The sequence below is a fragment of the Coenobita brevimanus genome, chromosome 46 (assembly GCF_032717465.1).
Source record: "Coenobita brevimanus isolate Jiangsu-jjx chromosome 46, ASM3271746v2, whole genome shotgun sequence".
NCBI classification, from domain to species: domain Eukaryota; kingdom Metazoa; phylum Arthropoda; class Malacostraca; order Decapoda; family Coenobitidae; genus Coenobita; species Coenobita brevimanus.
Window position 1 is genome coordinate 49,346,867 of NC_136999.1, and position 14,528 is coordinate 49,361,394.

The following is a 14,528-nucleotide window of genomic DNA, read 5'->3' on the forward strand; positions in this document are numbered from 1 at the left end:
CATGTTCGCGGGGCTCCCCACATACATCTCTTACAAACAGGTGAAGTCAAAGGCTCTTCCTCTCATCTTACCTTTCACTAACTACCTTCAACTTCTGTCTCTTCGATGCACTGTTGCATTTTTATCAGTCTATTATTGCTGTTTCAGTGGTTTCTCCTGGTGGCCTGCATCCCTCCTTCATTTCGGCGTAATAGCTAACTGAAACACTCAGTCTTTCATATATGTGACAGGAGTGTAGCTAGGATTTTGATAATTGGGTGACCAAGGGGTGACCATACCTAATAAAGCGGTGACCCAAGGAAAACACTTTAGGGAAGTCCCTAGGTAATTTTCCGGAAATTTAGGGTGGCCAATGGACATATTCAGGAATGGCCACTGATATGCAACAGAACAACTCTGGAACTGTCTTCCTCAGCCTGCATTTCCTTGTGCCTATGATCTCTAGTTTTTGAGAAATAATTTGTCCAAGCATTTCGAAATGAGCGGATATTGAATCCCTCTTGTTTTGTTCTATTTTCTCATGGGAAGAACATCTTTGGCCACAGTTTTAAAAAAGATGCAGTATTACTATTAAGTGTTCTGCTCCTGACTGCTAAGGGGCAATTCTAGTTCTCATCATTCCCTTTACACGTTGTCTTCCCTACTGTCATAACTCCAGGATATTTTTCATTTTAAGCCTCATCTGGTAGTTTTCCTTGCATCGTCATCATCATCAACAACAACAGCAACAATTTCATCATTATCATCATCAGTATCACTATCATCGTCGTCGTCGTCGCTTTCATCTTCACCATCTTCATCCATACTTCTTTTTCCACCCTAGGATGGGATGATGTACAGTACAGTGTAGAAAGACAGAAAAAAAGCTGGAGGAAGGAGAAACCAACCAAAGACTGCCCTAGTTAAATGGACCACACTTTCACGCACTCACCACTGAAGCCCCGGAATCCTAGTTCCACCTCATAGGCATAAGCATCCACAATGACGCGCTTCATACCACCTGAAGGAGTCAGTCCAACGACTGTCACGTCTCTGGGATGCCGCACCCTTCTTAAACATTCCTCCTCACAAAATTCTTCCAACTATCTCGATCGGCTGTTAACAACAACAATAAACAACATCAACAACAACAATATATGGGCAAGACACAACAGCACTCGCAAACCTTGTTGAGCTGGGCTGGGATGGATGGGGATTGGTTGAGTTGGCTTGGGTTAGCTTTAGGTGGGTTAAGTTTAAGTTTCATTCCATAAAGTTGTGTTGGCGTGGGATTGGATGGGATGGGCTGTTATGATGGGTTGAACTGAGTCGGGATGGGATGGGATGGTTGGGATAGGTGGGGTTAGGTTGAGGTGGCTGGGGCTAATTTTAGTTCCGTTAAAAATAATTTTCTTTGCCCTGGACTGTCTTGGGTTGAGATGGGGTAGGTTATTTTGTTGGGTCGGGTTGGGATGGGATGGGATGTGTTAACTGGCTGGATTGAGGTAGGACTGTGATGATTTAGTTGGTTAAACCGAGATGGGATGGAGTGGGATGGGATTAATTGGGCTGGATTGTGTTTAGATAGGCTGGGTTTGGATACAATGGACTGGGATAGGTTTAAGTGGTTGGGTTGGGTTGGACTGGGTTGGGTTGGGTAAAGTTGCAATTGTAATGATTAGTTAGGTGGGCTTAGTTGGGCTGGAATGGAATGGAATGGGTCAGGTTGAGATGGGACTGGATAGGTTATTTGGCTGGGTTGGATTGGACTGCAGTGAGTTAGATTGGGTTGGGTTTGATATGGGTGCTTGGATCGGGTTGGAATTCATTGAGTTGGTTGGTTCGGGTTTGATTGGGTTGGGTTGGGTTGGATCTGACTGGATTGGGTTGGGTTTGATAGGGTTGGGGATGGGTTGGGTTTGATTGGGTTGAGGTGGTTTGGAATGGGAAAGGTTGGGCTGGGATGGGATAAGTTAGCGGGTTGTGTTGGATTGGGTTGGGGTGAGTTGGATTGGGATGGGATGAGCCATTGGGTTGGGTAATTGGGACGAAGTGAGTTGGGATGGGCTGGATTGGTTTGATTTTGGGTGGTTTGTGTAGGCTTGAGTTGGTTGGTTTGGTTTGATTAGGGCTGGATTGGCACTCTACACCTTCCCGCCAACTAGCCACACCAACACCAAATCTGCCATTATCCTAAAATATGGCAGCTCCCGCCACTAACTCAGGCAGGATAAGTCGCACCAGGAAAGTTCGCTATAATCCACTAATTGCATCAGGGTTCTCTTACTTGAACAAAAACCGTGTGGCGGTAGCCCGAATATAGCACGGTACCTAAATCAATCGTGGCAACTGAGTGGGTAATACTTTAGTAAGATATATTTTTGTGACCATCAGGTAATTTAATCAGGTCAGAGGAGATTTCTTGACCTAGAAGAGTTAGGAGCCGTCTTTTGTATCCTCTTCTGTGCGATGATGATGGGTGCTACATTTTATTCCTGCTGACATCATACGGTTTTGTTCATTTTATGAAAGTGTCGGGATGAAAGGACTGGCTGCTGTTAACCCAATGTGGCCACTTTGTTGTCAGTAATTGGACCCGACTACCAATTATTGGGGATTTGTGTTGGGAGGACGTCGGTGCCAGAATAACCGAAAATACACGATTACCTTGAGAAAAGTACTGTGGCAAGACGGTATCAGCTTCGGATAGATGTCATCTGATAATAAAATATTCCGACACAAAAGCGATATAAAACGGAAACTCCGAGTGAATAAAACCATATCCGCTCCGGAAAGCTCCAAAATAGTGCAGACTGATATGCAGGTATGTGAGGAGAGTGGCAGTATATGAGGAGGATTCACAGAGCAGACGGCAATGATTGATTTTATGTGTGATTGAATGAAGTGAGAGGGTCTGGACAAAAGACGTTTCAAGAATGAATTGTGGTTGGTCAGGTATTGTACAGTATTAGCACACTGTGTACTGGATAAAGGAGAAGTGGCTGTATAGACGTATACATCAGGTCGAAGGGGAAGTGAGGAAAAAGTTTTGAGATATAGCTAAAGCTAATGAAGGAGAGGAAGCATGAACATTTTGAGGCAGCAGAATACTCGTAGTGTCTATACCAGGAGTGTGTGGTGTGAGGAAGAGAAGAGGCATCATAGGAACAGCATGGTGGAACGAAGTGAGAAAAACAGTAGATGCAGTAAAAGAACATAGATGGTTCGAGTGGACAGCAAAGAATAATATGAAGATGGCGGAAGCAGAAGAGGAAGATGTATGTGCATGAAAAGAGAAGTGAAGAGAGCTGTAATAGACAATTGAGAGAATTACTGGATGGATAGTCAGGGTGACAGGTGAGCTAAAGTGAAGGAAGACAAGAAAGTGATCTAAGAAGAAGTGAAAACTGTAAGAGAGTGAGGCTTGAGCAGAAACAAAGAGGTACAAGGGTTAGACTGCAGGGTAGCGGTTAAAGAATGAAGGAGGGAAGGGATGAGAGGAAGGAATGAGGGAATCATAAAAATGTCTGGTTGTTGAGGGTAATGGGACAGGTCTGGTACAGCATGTCAGTTAGTTAAGAGATATTCACACCTATGGACTACAACAGTCACCGGTGCTGGAGAAGGAAACCTTCATGCGGCTGAACAGATATAGTTGGACAACTCTTCTGCCCAGTTATGTAAATGTTTCTCATCATCCTCTCTATCATCGAACAAGGGAATGGTGGACCTTCGGTGGAGGTGGAGGTTGAGTCCGTTGAGAGGTAGTTTGCAGTCCTAATGAACGGGAGTTCGATTCACGTCTGGGACAAGATACAGTTTAAGAATGTGAATTTTGTTAAAACAGGCTTTACTAGTTTACCAAAAGACTCACCGACAGATCGATAAAACATCCCTGATAATATTAACACTCCAGTCCTGTACGAGACATCCTTATCGTGTGCTCAGTATGGACAGTGGGTGTTAACACTGAAGTGGGACTCAGAGTTGGGCTCATAAAAAATCTGCCTTCAGTCTACCGGGTAAACGTTTCCGATAAGCCTGTGGTTACAATGACCAGTACTACTACAAGAGTCATTAAGGCAGTTTAACCACGATGAGTATATTATGAGAAGGGAAGATTCTGAGGTGATACACTTCTTTTAGTACGAGCGAGCGAGCAATATTTACTCCCAGCTAAGTTTGGATACCAGTGATCCGGCCCGACCCGACCGTCAGGCTAAGCAGGAGCTAATAACTTCACTCCTATGCGAAGTGGAGTTGAAATTCTTTCTGCATGTGATACATTCATTCATTTAATTTTGTTATCAACTGAAAACTCACCCATAATGGCATAAGAACCCTTTGGAATCTCAAGTTTTCCAAGTGAGTGTGTGTATGGGGGGGGGGTGGACGGTGTATACGGAAGAATGTCTTTCGTTCCGGTATATTTTTCATTGTAATGCTGCCATCATGAAAAAAATCAGAGGGAACTTGTGGTAACCTGGCCTTCGCTCGCTCGTCACGTGCTTGCAAAGAGCACTTTACTGGTTTATGACTGTTGAATAGAGTTGTACCTATCAACTACACGATGATCATTATGGAAGAAAAACCACCAAGGATATAATATTTGAGGTCCTCACTTCCCTTCACCTGTATGAATTTTGTTTTGTTAAGATTTATCTTCCCAGTTGGGAGATCCAGGCCTTCTCATTAGCTCGGTCAGTGGGGTTTGACTTGAGACTGCGGAATGCATTGGTCTCCTAAGACAGAAAGCGGATGACGATGTAAATGATCGTCGCGGCTCCACATGAATCGATGGAGGCTGCGGCGATGATGCGGGACTCTTGGTCGTCTGTTAGTTCGTCGGAGGTGTATGCCTTCTGTAGTTCCTGTTGCAGTTTTATGTAGTTAAAGCTGTCGTAGACGTCGGTAGGGTCGAGATAGCCGTCTACCTGTATGGAAGTCATTAATGATAATATGGCCAGTTACTGAGGAGTCAGTAAGAAACATCATGGCTTCAGTGACGGCACAGAAATATGTAACAGATAGTCTTCTTAAGATATTCGGCAGAGTTTTTATAAGTTTACAGAGTATTAGAAATGTTCATGACTGTACATACAAGGCGAATGCCAGAGTGGACCGGCCATGTAAACATCCCTGAGGGTAATGAGATGGAAGGAAGACAGAATGTTGAAGGCAATCCAGGATTTCTAGGTGGAGATAAAACTACTATGCTGTACGTTTTTTACCTTATCTTGGCCCTCCATGGCTGCTTAATGTCAATATTTATGTGGGTGCTGAGAGAGGTGAGATCGAGAACACATAGTAGTTTTGTGTCGGGAACTGATTGTAATTTTATTTACAATGACGTGGTGTTACTGGACGACGAGAAACTGATATGGCAAGGTTTTTGGAAAGACTTTGGTAATGTCTGTGAAAGATGGAAATTTAAAAATGAATATACTGTGAGAACACTTTTTTAAAATAATAGCACGGAAACAAAACGTGATGTGAAATTAATGGCATAAAAACGGAGATCGTGAAGCTGTCTGTATATTTTAGGAAATGTTGTGAACAATGACAGTAGCATGGAGGATAAACTTAATGAATATTGTGAGAGGAACGACAAGAAGCACTCATACGAGTGTGGGAGGAAAGATAGATCAGCGTGACGGTATCTGCTATACTATGGTTATAACCCTGACGTAAGGAACTGAACAACAAAATGCATGCACTGAAAAAACAGACGTTAATTGTATATACGGGGTGACTTGTGTAGCTACATGAATAAATGAACACATGAAATTAATGTAGTTCAGGTGGATGTATTAAGGAATTGTGAGTAAAATTCTTTCATTAAAAAAAAAAAAAAAAAAAAGTGATAGTGACTAAGAGTATTTACAAGTTACGTGGGTAGGAGAAGAGAAGGTAGGCCGAGAACGAGGTGAGGTACAGTGGAGAGTCACCTGATCAACAAGGTAATTATGAACTAATTACCCTCATTAGCGCAGTCCTCCACCACTGCCTGCGGGAAGGCATTCATTGTGGGTTGTGGGTATTGATGTATTTATTTCAGATTTATTATGTCAAGAAATAAAAACAGACATGAACATTCTCTCTCTCTCTCTCTCTCTCTCTCTCTCTCTCTCTCTCTCTCTTCTGATAAATATTTCTGAATACTGTGGGGTCAAATTTTCAACTACAGGGTGAGGGAGAGAGAGGGAATAAGAAGAAAGCGAGAAATGAAGAATGAATGGAGAGAATGGAGAGATGGAAGGTAAGGAAACAGAAGAAACTAAGGAATGTTGAGAAAGCAGGGAAGGAGAGAGAGAGAGAGAGAGAGAGAGAGAGAGAGAGAGAGAGAGAGGAAATCTTGTAATGGTGGGAAGATGATAACTTTGGAAGCGATGTGGAAATGGAAGAGGAAAGTAGAAGTAAAGGAGTAAGAAAGCCATTTGAAATGGAGATGGGGGACAGGAAGAGAGGGAGAACAAGTATAATACTATTAGATGCAGGAACGTCAGGGCCCGTCGATATTGGTGTGGTGTGGGGTGGAAGGTGGTGTGGTGTCGTATTATATGGTGTGGGAGGGTGATTTTGTGTGGTGTGGTATGGTATGATATGATGTAGGAGGGTGATTTTGTATGGTGGACTGTGACAGGGTAGTGTGATGTGTCGTACGGTGTGGGGGTGGTATGGTGTGATCTGACAGGGTGATGTGTGGGAGGGTAATTTTGTGCGGTGCTGTGTGCAAGGGAGGTGTGGTGTGTTGTGTGGTATGGTTTGGTGTGGGAGACTGGAGAGTGGTGTAGTGTTATACACTGTGAGAGAATGTTATTATATGACACTGTATGAAGGAATGGTATAGTTTGTAGTGTTGAAAGACTATGGCATGATGTAGTGAGCCAGGATGTTATGGTGTGTTGCTTGGTGTGGTGTCGTGTGGTGTGCTATACGGTGTGGCTTCGATAAAATCGTCTAAGTCTGCTTGATTAAAGAATCTCGTTTTCCGAAAATGATTATTGAAAGACATACGGCCGTTGTAAGAGACAGTTGGGTGAGGATGATTCGTTAGGAGTGAGACAAGAATACCAAAGAGGAGCAGTGATTGCCAGATATATGTAAGGAACACGGAAATGGAGAAGCTCACAAAGAAACTGAGAAATAAAGGTCAAATAATAATCCGATAACAGGCGGCCAAAAGACAGATAAATGGATAGATTGGGGACTGGAAATTATCTTAATTACAGTCAAATAGTTCAGTAATTGGAACTATTAATATCATTAACAAAAAATGGGACCAATTCTAGCATACAGCTGTCCTGCCTATCTCCCTGTCTGCCTCACTGCCTGAATGCCTGCCTGTTACCCTCCTCTCCTGCTGCTTTCCTGTTCGATTATTCTACCATTTTTTATTGCTTGTCTTCCTCCCCGCAACATGACTTCCTCGCAACCATATGTATTCCTTCCTGCCGCATGTCTTCCTTCCTGCCACATGTCTTTCTCCCTGCCACATGTCTTTCTACCTGCCACATGTCTTTCTCTCTGCCACATGTCTTCCTCCCTGCCACATCTCTTCCCCCCTGCCACATTTCTTCCTCTGTGCCACTTGTCTTCCTCCCTGTTACCTATCCTTCTACCTCTCTCTTTGGCAACCACACTTACTGCCTCACTTTCTGTCCAATACACATCGTGCCTCACTTTCTGCCCATTATACGTACTGCCTCACTTTCTGCCCATTATACATACTGCCTCAGTTTCTGCCCATTACACATTCTGCCTTACTCTGAACAGTACACATCCTGCCTCACATTCTGCCCATTCCACATACTGCCTCACACTCTGCCCATTCCACATCCTGCCTTGCCTTCTGCTCTCTCCACATTCAGCCTCATTCTCTGTCCACTACACCTCCTTGTCTCAGCCTTCTTAACTTTCACTCTCTTTACCTACTTTTCTTTACACCTTCTCATTTGCCTCAGTCCCTACTTACCTTCCTGTTTATGTCACTACCTCCCTACTGTCTTACCTGTTTACTTACCTATTAACCTCATTGCTTTCCTATCTGTTTACTTATTACCATCATTGCTTCCTTATTTTGCTGCCTACCTGTTTGCCTCGCTACGGCCTTACTTTACTATCTATTTACCTCCTGATATTCCTCACTACCTAACTTCTTTCACACCTACATACCTACATGTTTACCTCATTATTTCCCTACGTTTTTCTTAATACTTGCCTACCTATTTCAATCAACATCTCCTTACCCTCCTGCCTACATGCTTTATTATTTGCTTCGTTAAATTTATACTTTCTTACCTACACACTTTCCTATTCTCCAACTTCTTTCTCTCCGTGCCTGTCCATTCTTATGTCCACTTCCTTGGCACTTTGACTCCCTGCCTCCTACTCCCCCTGAACCTAACCCGAAGAACTCTCTCTCTCTCTCTCTTTCACGTCCGACTCTGGGTAAAGGCTTCAGGGCCTATTTCTCAGGGACAATGACCTTTCCCAAGGCCCAGTAGTCCTCCTACACCTCCACATGTCACCACTTCGGCACTAACACCCACCATCCATATTGAATACATGCTAGGGCTGTCTCATACAGGACTGGTGTATTGCTATTACCACGGGTAATTTTGCGACATGTCGGCGGGTCATCTGGTAGATCAGGAAAGTCTGCTTTTTAGGAAATTCAATTCCTTAAACTGTTCCCTGCCCCAGCCGGGATACGATCCTGGGTCCATTAGGACTGCAGGCCGCCTCTCTACCGATTCAGCCACCGCCTCCCCCTCCCCTCTCTCTCTCTCTTCGACGCCTTGCACCTACAGCCGCACTTCCTGTAGCCTTTATTCCTGCTGCTTTGCCAACTGATAGAAAAGAAAGAAAAAGAAAAAAAGAAAAACAGGCAAACAATATACGAATTTTTCCTCTGCTTTTGCTAAAATTAGCAGTTAGTATTCTTTCCTTACGACTCATAACGCTAAATTTCCGCTGTTGTTCAGGATACACCATTACATTGAACATCAGCTACACACCCATTCTAACGTGTGAATCATTTATTGCAAAACTATTAATACCGGCATTGATTCACACTGTCCAGTGATCTGCAAAATTCTATACAGCTGAAGTAGACTCGCAGTCTAGAGGACTTTTTTAAGGCAGACAGAATGTCCAGATAATGACATCACTTTTGAATACACGAACATAGGGAATGACTGATACTGACTACTGGCCTGCGAGTGGCATGAATATGGAACGACAGAGAAAACCTTCCACGATAATACAGGTGAGATAAAGACCAGAAAGGTAACAGACCAAACCTTAACATACCATTCCATTCCACAACACAACATACTGCACAACATCACACCATGCCACATCACAACACCCCACTCATCACGACACCACACCACACCACACTGCACAACAACACACAACCAGATCTCATTTAATACAAGACCACATCAGACCACCCAAGACAACACCACACCACACCACATCGTTAGACAAACCACATCAGACCTAAGAGCAACCAGACCACGACCTACCGCACTAGCCACATTTTCCAATGATCAGGCCTTCAGTTATCGCCAGTTTCTCTCTCTCTCTCTCTCTCTCTCTCTCTCTACCTGACTCTCCTTCTGTTAATAACTCCACCCATCACATCTTCAATCGATCCTCCTCTGTTGATAACCCACCTCCAGTTTTCATCATTTTGCTTCTTCAGTCGCTGATTTTTATTTGTTGTCCTCCACTGCTCGAAGCCGGTGCTCATCTGTTTTTCACTCTCCTTGTCCCCACTCCTTCTTGCGCCTCTGTCCACTCTTCCACACCCAACCCTCTCCCTTACAGTTCTGACCTACCCCTCTTCTCCCTCTCTCACTGTCCCCACCACCCTCCACATTATCCTTTCATCTTTCTCTCCGTTTGCATTGCTTCAGGTCTGCTTCCTTGCTATCTTCTCTAGACCATGTTTTCTTCAAAAAATTTCTTTTCAAGCACTTTTTTTCTTCTTCTCTTGCACCATGTTTCCCTAACTGTATCTCGTTTTTACTTTCCTGTTTTGAGAAATTTTCCACCTAATGCTCACCATCAACAGCGATTTCCTTGAGTGAAGAGATTCATGACCGGTGTCATGGTACTAATGGAAGTGTTTACAGCATTAGGGACTGTGTAGTACAACACTGAAAATTATTTGAAATATAGGGTACACAGGTCCTTGAATTGACCTATGTAATTGACGGGATGGAACTGACATCCAACAGTTCACTGATCATCCACCATCAGACCTACACCGCCTCTTTCTTATAATACTCCGTTACACATACCAGTATACTGTCTAACAGGTAATTGTAACAGGTAATGGTATCATCCAATCCCTTACTGTCTGCTTGAGGATCCATTATATTTCCCAGTAACCTGTATAACATGTAACGGTCGCAGGTAATTCTATCATCCAATCCCTTATCATCTCCTTGGGGACCTCCGTACAAGGTTTTCTCACTTGTGGCTATAAACGGGGCCTCAGCGACTGACGTCACTTGGTTGTACAGCCACCGCTCCAGCAAAGGACATGGCGCCAGCTGGGTCTTAGCTTTACATGGGTCAGAGTTTAATCCTACTGACGGTCTCTACTGTGTGTGTGTGTGTGTGTGTGTGTGTGTGTGTGTGTGTGTGTGTGTGTGTGAGTGTGTGAGTGTGTGTGTGTGTGTGTGTGTGTGTGTGTGTGTGTGAGAGAGAGAGAGAGAGAGAGAGAGAGAGAGAAAGATAAAATGATACAGAAAAAAAATTCGAGTACTTGGAGAAAATACTGCGGAGAGGAGAGATGAGGAGGGAAAATAGAACAAGATAAGAACGATATAAGACAGAGAGAAAAAGGTGGAAGGAAAAGGAAATAAAGATAATTACAGAACTTAAGGAAAAGACAGAAAGCCAGACATGGAAAGACAGAGGGAAGGAGGAGAAATGAACGATAAAAGAAGAGAAGACAGGAGAGATAAAGCAGAAGGGAGGAAAAGGGGAAGCAAGAGAGGAGGAAACGAGAGGGAACGCAGGGAAATTGGGAAGGAAGAGAAGGAAACTAGAAAAAGGATAAAGAGGAAATGATAAAGGACCCAGTGTGATGAATAGCAGAATCTAGAGGACAAAGAGGACGGCAGGGGAGGTAGGAATGGGAAGGGCAGAGTTGAGGGCAGAGGGAAGACAGAGGAGAGGGGAAAAGATGAAAGGGGAGGAGGAACACTGGAATGGGAAAGGGTAGAAAGAAGGGACATGGAGGACGAGGGAGGAGGAGATTCAAGTAATTCACCACTGAACATTAAAACAACTATTTCCCAAACTAATAACTGCGTTAAATATACATCACATGAATATCATTTTCCAGGAAAGGCAAGTTACTCACACACCTGTTCTAATGCATTCCACAACAAGGACAAGGCCTACAATAGGTACCAGAGCCAACCCACCCATGAATGTAATCTTTTATGATTCTGCCCGGAATCGTGCTAAGTCAGTTCTTTACTCTGCTAAAAATAATTTTATTCGTACTAAGTAGCTCTTAACCGTCCAACTCAAATTCTTCCCGCTTGCCAAAATCCTTTCTAACAACTGTACATCATCATCTCAAGCTATTTCTTCTACTAATGCAAAACTCTTCGCTAAGACTTTCTCCTCCAATTCCACCTTAGAGGATTCCATTGCTGTTCCGCCATCACTTCCCTTTGACTTCCTTTTGGCTGACATTAAAATTTGTTCACTTTATTTATTTTCTGCCATCACTGACCTCAATACTCTCAAGGAATATGGGCCTGATGGAGTCCCTCCTGTTCTCAAAAACTGTGCATTTGTGCTTACAACCTGCCTAGGTAAATTCTCTCATTCAGCCTGTCCCAAAGAAAGGTAATATCTCCCAGCCCTCTTGCCGTCGCCCAATGGCTTTAATATCCTGCATTTTAAAAGTTTTTAAGTCTATTCTTCACATAAAAAAAATATCAAAGCACCGTTCCTATCACAACCTACTTTCCGATGGTCGGTATGGGTTCCACCAGGGACGCTCCACTGGCGATCTTCTCACCCACTTTTCAAACTCCTGGTCATCCTGATTTCGGGACATTGGCGAAAGCTTTGCAATCGCACTTGACCTCTGAAAGGCTTTCGATAGAGTCTGACATAATTTATTAATTTTTAAACTTCCTTCTCATGGTTTCTATCCTTCCATCTATGCCTTCACATCTAGCATCCTTTCTGGTCGTTCTATAATAGCTGTTGTAGAAGGCCACTGTTCTTCTCCTAGAGTTATCAGTAGTGGTGTTCCTCATGGCTCTGTCCTATCACCAACTCTCTTCTAGTCATCAGTGACCTAAGCTGTGCATCTAACCCTACCAACTTGTACGTTGATGACTCCACCCTTCACCTTTCCATTCGCTTCCCACAGCGTCCATCTCAGCAGTTACATCAACAAACAATGGATAAGGCTATGTCACACCTAATGTCTGACTTGGCTTGCATCTCTGCTTGGGGTAAATGTAATCTTGTTTTTAATGCGTCAAACTCAGTTCTTACATCTTTCAACTCGACAAAATCTTCCACAGAGTATCGTCTAAATTTTAACAATATCTAACTCAGTCCTGCATCATCTTTAAACATACTTGGGATTTCATTCTCTCAGGATTTATCTTGGAACGATCATATTACCTCTCATGCAAAATCTGCGTCCTAGCAATTAAGTGTGCTTAGCCGACTCCCTGCCTCCTTTACCCCTGCACCGTTATTAACCTTATACAAAGGTTTTATTCGCCCACGTGTAGAGTACAACTCCCATGTGTGGTGTGGCTCCCCACATACAGCTCTTCTTAACAAGGTGGAGTCAGAGCCGTGTCGTCTTATTAGTTCTCCTCTTTCTGGCTCCCTTTAACCTCTGTCTCTACAGTGCAATGTTTCATCTTTATCTCCTTTCTGTAGCTACTTCAATGGTCACTGCTCTTTTGAACTGTCTGTTTGCATTCCTTTATAACTAGTGTGTGTGTGTGTGTGTGTGTGTGTGTGTGTGTGTGTGTGTGTGTGTGTGTGTGTGTGTGTGTGTGTGTGTGTGTGTGCAACAAAACCTCCCTGTCGTTCATTCTAAAAGAGATGCGATAATTTTAATCAGTCTTCCTTTTTGCTCCCCCTCCGTATATCTTCTTTCCTCATCTCCCGTATCGCACTTTTTACACATTTCTTTTTCCAGCAAATTTCCTTCCTCTTTCCCATTCACTGACATTACAGTAGTAGTAGTAGTTATTCCCTAGGCAGTCTGGCCGAACAGCCCTGAGTCCCTTGGGAAGGCCATGGCCGAGACCGGGCTTTCCCACAGAGCTCTCAAAGAGTGTATGTTGTGTTGTTGGCGTAGATGATTGTGTGCAATGCAGTCTTCCATAATATGCTTAATAGTATGGGGTGCTGTGTTGCATCCTGGACAGGCATCAGCGACGGAGTCATCCAGCCTCTTCTGGTAGCTTAAGAGGACTGGATGGTGCCCACATCTCAGCCTGGCCAGGTGGACCCTGTCCTCATGAGGAAGATAGGATTTATAAGGGTGGATGTCAGGAGGCCGTGCATGCAGCTGTGTGTTGTCTTTAAGTGACTGAATGGAGCGGCGAGTGATTTGAGTATGGATATGCTTCTGGAAGCTGGTCTGAGGTGGGCCAGGGGGGACAGATGACAGTATTTGTGTATGGTATCGTGTGCTGGGTGTTGTTTTGATGTTTCTTGGTGTGGGTGGATGTGCTGCCATGTACTGTAGTGGATGTTGTGGGTTTGTAGAGGCTGCAGCAAGAAACTGGGTGCCTCTCATGTCTAGGTGATCCTTGACTTTGGTTTCTTGATGTAGGTGGTCTGTTGGTGTAGTAGCTGTGCAGCCTGTGATTATTTTTAGGGCGTTGTTCTGTATGGTCTGTAGAGTGTTGTAGTGTGTTTTGGTCAGGTTAGAAGCCCAGGCAGGGCTTGCATAATTCATCACTGGACGTATGTATTGTTTGTAAACTGTGGTGGTGGTTTCTTTGTTGTGTCCGAATGTTGTATGGGCAAGTGACCTCAAAGCATTGAGTCTTGGTGTTATTTTATTTTTAATGTTTGTGATGTGTTGTTTAAATGACATTGATGTATTGTATGTTACGCCAAGGATTTTGGATGTGTGTGTGTGTGGGGTAGGGGAGTGTTGTTTATGGTGAGGTGTGGGATGTGACTGTGTTCTGCTGTCCAGTTTGTGAGAAGAGTCACTCTAGATTTGGCTTGGGCTATTTTGAGCCTGTTTGTGGTGAACCATTCGTGTAGTGTGTTGAGGTAAGGTTGAATAATGTGTTCAGCTGTGTTTGCGTTTTGGTGTGTACATGTAAATGTTATATCATCTGCATAGGAAGCTATGTGTATCTGTGGTGTGTGGGGTGTGGGTACGTCGTGCATGTATAGATTGAAGAGTGTAGGGGACAAAACAGATCCTTGGGGGACGCAGTTTGTGAAGTTTCTGATGTTAGAAGACTGACCGGCAAATGTTATGTGTGCACATCTGCCTGCTAAGTAGTTTGCCA